The sequence below is a fragment of the Bos taurus genome, chromosome 21 (assembly GCF_002263795.3).
Source record: "Bos taurus isolate L1 Dominette 01449 registration number 42190680 breed Hereford chromosome 21, ARS-UCD2.0, whole genome shotgun sequence".
Lineage (NCBI taxonomy): Eukaryota > Metazoa > Chordata > Mammalia > Artiodactyla > Bovidae > Bos > Bos taurus.
In genome coordinates this window covers 65149341-65157679 of record NC_037348.1, presented here as the reverse complement: position 1 = coordinate 65157679, position 8339 = coordinate 65149341, and positions in this window count along the sequence as shown.

The following is an 8339-nucleotide window of genomic DNA, read 5'->3' as shown; positions in this document are numbered from 1 at the left end:
TGTGGCATAATAGGGGAAAAAAAAAAAAGAAGTTTCCATGAGACAGACCCAGATTTTAATAGCGGTTCCACTACTTATCGGTTCAGTGATCTCGGGTGAGTGTTTTCACTTCTCTGGGTCAGTTTCTTTTAAGTCTTCTTGTTTATCCGAAATTCAAATTTAACTAGGTGTCCTGTATTTTGTCTGGCAGCCTCATCGTGGAATAATACCCCACTTTTCAGTCCTCTTCTTTTTCCCTCTGTTACATTTCTTTTTTTCCTTGTTTTTAAATTTCTTTTTTGGGGGGGTGGGGGCTGGGGGAGAGGGGGGCCACGTTGCTCAGTTTCCCCAGCAGGTTTTGGCCCTGGCATTGAAAGCCCAGAATCCAACCACTAGGCGATGAGGAAACTCCCTCTGGGCCAGTTTCTTGATCTGTAAGATCAGAATATTACTATTCAGGATTGTTGGAATGTTTGAAATATTACATACAGTGCTCCTGGCGTGTGTTTGTGTGTGTGGGTGTGTGTTAGTCGCTTAGTCATGTCGGACTCTTTGCGACCCCGTGAACTGCAGCCCGCCAGGCTCCTCTGTCCATGAGATAGATTCTCCAGGCAAGAATCCTGGAGTGGGCTGCCATTTCCTTCTCCAGGGGATCTTCCCAACCCAGGGATTGAACCCGGCTCTCTTGAGGTGCAGGCAGCTTCTTTACCATCTAAGCCACCAGGGAAGCCCCCTGGCATGTAATAGGCACTAACTAAATCCCCTCATCTATGACTGCTTTTCTCTCTCCCTTCTCCGTCCCGAGCCCCTCCCCCACACCGCCTCACAGACGTGTCTGTTGATGAAAACACCCCTTCAATTTCTACACCTTTGTTCACGCTCAGTTCATTGAGGAGTGCCTTCCTCACATCTCCCAACCTCTCTGCTCCCTTCCAATCTTGCCTCAAGGCCTCCCAGGCCCTCCAGTTGCAAAGAACCCCTCCCTGGTCTTCTGTTTCCCCAGAGCACGCAGAAGTCCCAACCTGCGCTGTCCAGTTAGCTGGCTTTCACTTTAATTCCTTGTGGGCAGTTCCTGGGAGAAGGCGATGGCACCCACTCCAGTACTCCTGCCTGGAAAATCCCATGGATGGAGGAGCCTGGTAGGCTGCAGTCCATGGGGTCGGGAAGAGTTGGACACGACTGAGCGACTTCACTTTCACTTTTCACTTTCACGCATTGGAAAAGGAAATGGCAACCTTCTCCAGTGTTCTTGCCTGGAGAATCCCAGGGACGGGGGAGCCTGGTGGGCTGCTGTCTTTCGGGGTCACACAGAGTCAGACACGGCTGAAGCAACTTAGCAGCAGCAGCAGACAGTTCCTGAGTTGGAAGCTTCTGGAAGGCAAGGATGTTTCTTCTGCTTTTTTGTGGCTTTTCATGCATCTGAGTGCTCAGAGTCTGGAACATCCTAAGTGTTAAATAAACAGTGGTTTACTCGGATGGGAGATGGGGGGGACAGGAAAATGCTGCTTCACAGGCTAAGCAGTTGGCAGAGTCTTAGCATAATCAAACTCTCAGGGAGCTCTGAATTTAGCTTATTTCGTTGTTGTTCAGTCACTCAGTTGTGTCTGACTCTTTGCCACCCCATGGACTGCAGCATGCCAGGCTTCCCTGCCCTTCACTATCTCCTGGAGTTTGCTCAAATTCATGTCCAATGAGTCAATAATGCCACCCAACCATTTATCCTCTGTTCCCCCTGCTTCTCTTGCCTTCAATCTCTCCCAGCATCAGGGTCCTTTCCAGTGACTCGGCTCTTTGCATCACGTGGCCAAAGTATTGGAACTTCACCATCAGTCCTTCCAATGAATATTCTGGCTTAATTTCCTTTAGGATTGACTGGTTTGATCTCCTTGCAGTCCAAGGGGGACCCTCAAGAATCTTCTCCAGCACCACAGTTTGAAAGCATCAGTTTTTTCGGCTCTGAGCCTTCTTTACGGTCCAGCTCTCACATCCATACATGACTACTGGAAAAACCATAGCTCTTACTGTACAGACCTTTGTTAGCTTACTTGTCCTTGAGATTTTTTGAGTACTATGAATTTCCATACATGGAAGCAAGTAAAAACAGTGTCTGGAAATTAGATGTTTTTGGAAGTTCAAACAGTGAAAAATCATTAGTTTATCATGTGAAAAAAGTAAAGACTATATATAGCTTGTCCCAAACTGTTGATTCAGCAAAAACAATTGTTCAGGTTTTTCTGTAACATCTTACGGAAAACCGGAACAAACTTTTTCGCCAACCCAATACCCAAAAGTGTATATTTCTAGTTATTTCTCAAAAGCATATTCAAACATGAAACCCTTTAAGGAGACTGTGCTTTGGGAAAATAGCCTTACTTTGACCTGCCGGGTGGAAGCTCATACAATCTTTCCTCCAGCCCTCTCAAAGCAAACGTTACTACCACAAGCAAAGCCCTGGTGCGACTGCCACAGCCAAGAATCCACATAGACCATTTCCTGTCGAAGTAAATGCCTTATTGATTCATGTATTAACTCAGTGGTCAGCAAGTAACAATGCTGCATGCATTACAGGCAGACAGAGGTGTTTTATAGACCTGCTCACACACATCTCTTCAGCCGTTAAGTAGTAGCTTCCCTTGGATGTGATGCTGCTCATCCTTTTTTTTCCCCCCTCCAAACCACTGAATTCTAGATGCAGAGGCTACTGGATGGGAGACACAAGCCCAACCACTTCTGGCTCCACCCAGAGTGGGCGCAGCCACGTTCCGCTGTGACTTCATGGGGTTAAGGGTTCCCAGGACTCCTCCCTGTCCGTGTTCAGAGCTGCAAGCCAGCCCCTGCTTGCTCGCACGTGTGTGCATCTCTTAAGTCGGCTTTCCCCATCCCCTGTTCAAACTGTGTGTTTTTTAGGATCCAAATGTAGTCACTTACGTATTACAGACCAAAAGTAGTAGTTCAGTCTTCACCTGACCGGCTGTGTCTATCATAGGAGCCTGTGGAGGTGGGAGGCGTCTGGACTGTTATCCATCACGTTACTGCGCCAGCTCGATACTGGCAGCCGACTCACGTAGCCTTTACACAAACTGGGGTTGCACATCAGAAATCCCTTCCAGAAATAGTCTCAAGGAGTACTTGAACATGTGGCTGTATGTCACACGAACATACATGTATGCATTTGTTTAGCAGAAGACATTGGGTTTCCCTGGCATCCACTCTGGTGTCAGCTGGCAACCACCCTCCTCCCAGACCCCGTGCCCTGCCCTTTCAGAGCCCCAGTATCTTCCTTCAGTTAACAGGTAGAAATCTGATCTTTTGGGATAAGGGGGTGGAACGACCTTAGCTCCAGGGTTAAGTTATGATCGGCTAAACAGTCTTACTTCCTGTAGCCAGTGATGGGTCTGAAGCATTGGGGAGAGGGAGAATGTGTCCCAGGTCTGGCCGATGAAATGTCAGAGGAAATGTGTGTCATTAGAGAGGCTCCTCTTCCCTAATAGAAAGGCAAAGCCCCAAGAGACAGCCCCTCTTCTTCCTTCCTGCCCAAAAACTGGTGTGATGGCTGGGACTGTGTCTTCATTTCATGACTGTGAAGAAAAAGCTAAGGGGATTGCAGAGTCAGTGGTCAGGTGGCCCTGTGGAGCCGTGAACCCACAGCGCTCACTGGACTTCTTGTATAAACCCTGGTCCTGGGGTGCGAGGACCTTGCAGGGGTGAGACTGTAAGTCATTCCCTTGGGGAGCAAGAGGCGGGGAATGGGATCAAAGGAGGTATTACTCTCTGGGTGTCTAAAGTGTCATCTCTAGCGGGAGATGGGAGGAACTGGAAGATTGGGGTTGACAGGTATACACTGTCGATATATTGATACTATATTCAAAATAGATAAGTAATGAGAACCTGCTATATGTGTTATTCTTTTAGTGATTTCAAGGTCCATCCGTATGGGGCCCACGGAATATTATTAAAGCACAGGTTTTGTATGTATGGATTTTTAAAATTTTGTAGATGCTTTTAATATGAAAAATGCTATGATATATTAATCAAAAATGTAGCACATATAAGTACATACTATAACCCGAACTTTTAGAAAAAGTGGAAAGTAAACACGTCAAAACTGTCGTTTGCTTCTGGGAAGGAGGACTTCGGCCCGTTTTTATTGCGTGTGTGTTTTTTTTTACTTTGTGCGCAGTTATCACATATGCATTTTTACTTTTAGTTTTTTTTCTTGTAGTAAAAAGGCACAGAATTTACTGTCTTCGCCGTTTTCATGTGTGCGGCTCATTGGTGCCGAGGACGTCTGGGTAGCCACGCATCCCACCACCGCTGTCCTTCCCCCGGGCTCCTTTCATCTTGCCAAACCGAAGCTCTCTTCCTGCTGAACAGTAACCCCCGACTCGGACTCCCCACAGCCCACCCCCGACACCCACCTTTCCCTTTGTGTCTCCCAACACCTTTCTGTCTCCGTGAACTTGACTGTCCAGATAACGTCATTCGTATCAGCGAATCATGCAGCGTTTGTCCTTTTACGTCTGGCTTATTTCACTTCACAGAGTCCCCAGTACTCATCCACGTCACGATGCATGTCAGAATTTCCTTCCTTTCTAGGGCTGAATAATGGTCCATTGTATACATATACACACACACACACACACACATATCACATTTTACTAATCCATTCATTCCCTCAGTGGATAATTGAGTTTCTTCCACATTTTAGGTGTCGTGAATAATGCTGCTGTGAACATGGGTGTTCAATTAAACACGTATTTTATAAGCATGTTTTGTTTTTCTTTTTTTAATAGCAGATGAAGAAAAGCTTATGAGAGCCAAATCATCTATTTTGAATTGGTGCTTGAATTTTTCACTTGGTATCAGATCTTTTGAATATTTTAACCAGCCGTAACCTTTCCCTATCAAGACGAAAAGTGATGGCTGGAAGCTTTCTCCCCGTTTAAAAGAATGGTGAAGTGGTTAACTGTTTTCAAGCATTCCACCTACTGCCTCCTTCCCTCGTAGTTGAAGAGTAAGTTCTTTGACGTCTCACGCCCTGAAAATGCTCCCCTAGTGCATGCTAGCCCCCCACCTCTGAGACTGTCCCTGGGAATCACTCGCTGGCCCCACACCCCTGGGTGTTGCTGTGGCTGTTCACCAGGTGCAGCGGCGTCATCACTTTCCCAGCAAACTACACAGAAGGCGAGCAAACAGCGAATCGGGCCACTAGGAGGCCTGGGTTCCATCCCCAGCGGAACCATCCCTCAGGGCACGCCTTAGGCCTCGCTGGTGGTTCAGCGGTGAAGAATCGGCCTGCAACGCAGGAGACCCAATTCACTTCCTGGGTCTGGACCCCTGGAGAAGGGATAGGCTGCCCACTTCACATTCTTGGGCTTCCCTGGTGGCTCAGCTGGTAAAGAATCTGCCCACAGTGCGAGAGACCTGGGTTCTATCCCTGGGTTGGGAAGATCCCCTGGAGAAGGGAATGGCTACCCAGTCCACTATTCTGGCCTGGAGAACTTCATGGACTGCATAGTCCGGCGGGGAGTCCCAAAGAGTCAGACACAACTGAGCGACTTTCACCTTCAGTTTGAGGTCACTAGATCAAATGCTCCCACATGGCAGTCACCTACCCTGTTAGGCACCAGGGGGTCAGGGGAGGACAGGCCCAGCGGGTACCAGACTATGTCCAGGGACCCTCTCATTTCAGGCGGCGTTAGAATTCACTCACTTGGTGGGAGTTGCAGAATTTGAGTCCAGAGAGGACTTCCCTGGTGGCTATTGATTAGAGTTCCAGGCTTCAGTCCCTGGTCCTCAGGCATCTAAGATCCTGCAAGCTTTGTAGAGCAACCAAAACAAATAAAAAAAAAGAATTTGAGTCCAGAGACCCTAGAACTGATTTCATCCAGCCACTTGAGGCGTTCAGGCAGTAGAAAGGGCTTTTTCCGCGCTCGTCCTGGTTAATGGCCATCCTCCGTGAGCTCTGATCATCAGGCCAACCCAAGTCAGCCCTGGCCCTGACCTCCTCTACACACAAGCCTCCACTCCAAGAAGCTCTGCAGTCACGTCAGAGGTGCCCCGCCCCTCCCCAAACTCCATCTCTGCACCCTGGACCCTTCAACCTCCCCTCAAAGGCCAGTGCCAGCATTCCAGCAGGAGGGAACCCCTCCATTCTGATCTGTTTACCTTAAGTGGAGCCGCAGGCTTGGGGTTGTGCTGTATTTGTGGAATGCTCCCCTTCCTCCCTCCCTCCTGCTCTCCGTCCCATCCCCCCGACCACATCAACAGAGACAATCTGTCTTATGTGAGCGTGAAGACAGGAACAGGGAGTACACATTAGTGATGGTTACCTTAGGCGAGGCAAGGGAGAGCCTAAAGAATTGGAAACAAACTTATCTACTGAACTCTGAGCAAGTGGGAAGATAAGAGGCAGCACACAGCTGGGGCACCAGGAAGCGGGGCGAGAAGCCAGCGCTTCGAGGCTCTTCCCGCCGGATATGGGTTACATCAGCCGCTCGGGGCAGAGTGGGAGCCTGCTTCCAGAAGCTTGGCGTATCTCTTAAATTCACTGCAAAGGAAATAGAGTTCTTATGGGAGAACGAACCCAGCCCTCCCTTCCCCAGTCCAGCCGCTCGCTGCCCGACGGCCCCATCGCCCGCCGCTCTCCGCACCAGCTCTTCACCCTCGGTCCCTTCCTCTCTGCCTCTGTCTCCCTGGCTTCTTCCCCCGCTTTCCTCTCCTCGTTTGCCGGCTTCCCTTTTCCTGTCCCCGTATGTTGTCCCCCCACCCTCCCCTGCTTCACTCCTTTCCCCACTTCTCAGCATAATGTATACACTTCACACTTGTTCTATTTATCGGCTGTGGCTTTGTGTGTTATTAATAGAGCAGTAGATGAGTTATGGCTTGGAGCTTTTCTTCCCGCTAGAAAAATTCCAGCCCAAGTTATTTCTTCAGTCAATGGGCTTTAATTGATTTTTCTCCCCTGGATCAATGGTCTACAGGAAAGCTCCCCACCGCCCCGGGAGATACAGGCCTGGGAAGGGGACCCAGAAGGTCTGAGCTCTGCAGGAGCTGAACTCTGGCCCCCTCGCCCCTACCTCCTGCTGCCCCCACTGCCCACCCGTGGTATCAACAGGTCTTCTCCCTCCCCACCCAGCCCCTAGACCAGCAGCAGTGGGTCTTTGGGGAGCTTTTCTCCTTCTCCCTCCAGCCTCGGTGCTAGAAGGGAGGAGGGACTGGGAGCCTCCTTTCTTGCTTCCCAGACTCCCTGGGAGCTGGGCTTCTGAGTGATAACTGATGCTCAAGTTTGGAAGGCGAAAGTGTCAACTTTGGTGTGTGCAGGCATATGCAGTGTGTGAATGACAGGCTGAATTTAAAGTAGGGGGTGGCAGTGCAGTCAGGTGGTTAGCTGGCTTGTTCATTCATTCGTTCGTTCTACCCCCTCCATGATGCTGAGGGCCGTTTTGCTTTGGGAGTTGGAAAGACGGGTTCCGGATGGAGATCATGTCCAGTCTGCTTCCCATATTAAGCACTCCCTCCCCTGTGTCCCTCCAGCACCACCCTCCCACCCCTCCCCACTCAGTGGAAGGCTTCCAGGACTTGGTTTTCTGGCACCAAGATCACAGAGACACCAGCGAGTCTGGGTCCTCGTCTCTGTTTCCTGGGTGCTAGAGGCAGCAGTCACCTGCTTCCTGATCCCTGGGTCACCTCCCTGCTGAGTCACCTCCCTGCTGGGTCACCTCCCTGCTGGTCACCTCCCCGATGCACACCCTTGAACAGTGCTGGTGGTGGCCTCCCAATTCCCCACCTTCCTGGTCTGGGCCCTTGTTGGTGGGTCCCCCAGTCGTGGATTTCTGGTCCATTGCTTTCAGTCCATCAGGTGATATTGTAAGCTAACCACTGCAGAGAACCTGCTAAGGAATAACTATTTCCCTGACCAAAACCCATGTGCTGAAATCCAGTCTCCAATGTGCTGGGAAAAACTGAGGGCAGGAGGAGAAGGGGATGACGGAGGACAAGCTGGCTGGATGGCATCATCGAGTTTGAGCACGCTCTAAGAGATGGTGAAGGACAGGGAAGCCTGGCGTGCTGCAGTCCACGGGGTCGCAAAGACTCAGACGTGACTGAGGGACTGAGCAACAACATGCCGGTGTTAAGACTTCGGTCGGTGATTAGGTGAGGAGGGTGGAGCCCTCCCAAGTGGGACTAGTGTCCTAATGGGCCCCAGGGAGCCCCTCTGCCCCTTCTTCACCTTCTGCCCTGTGAGGATCAAGAAGAAACAGGCATCTATCTGCAGCTTGGAGGACAGCTCTCAGAACCCAACTATGCCCGCACCCTGATCTCAGACTTCCGGCTTCCAGAACTGTGGGAAACGAGTA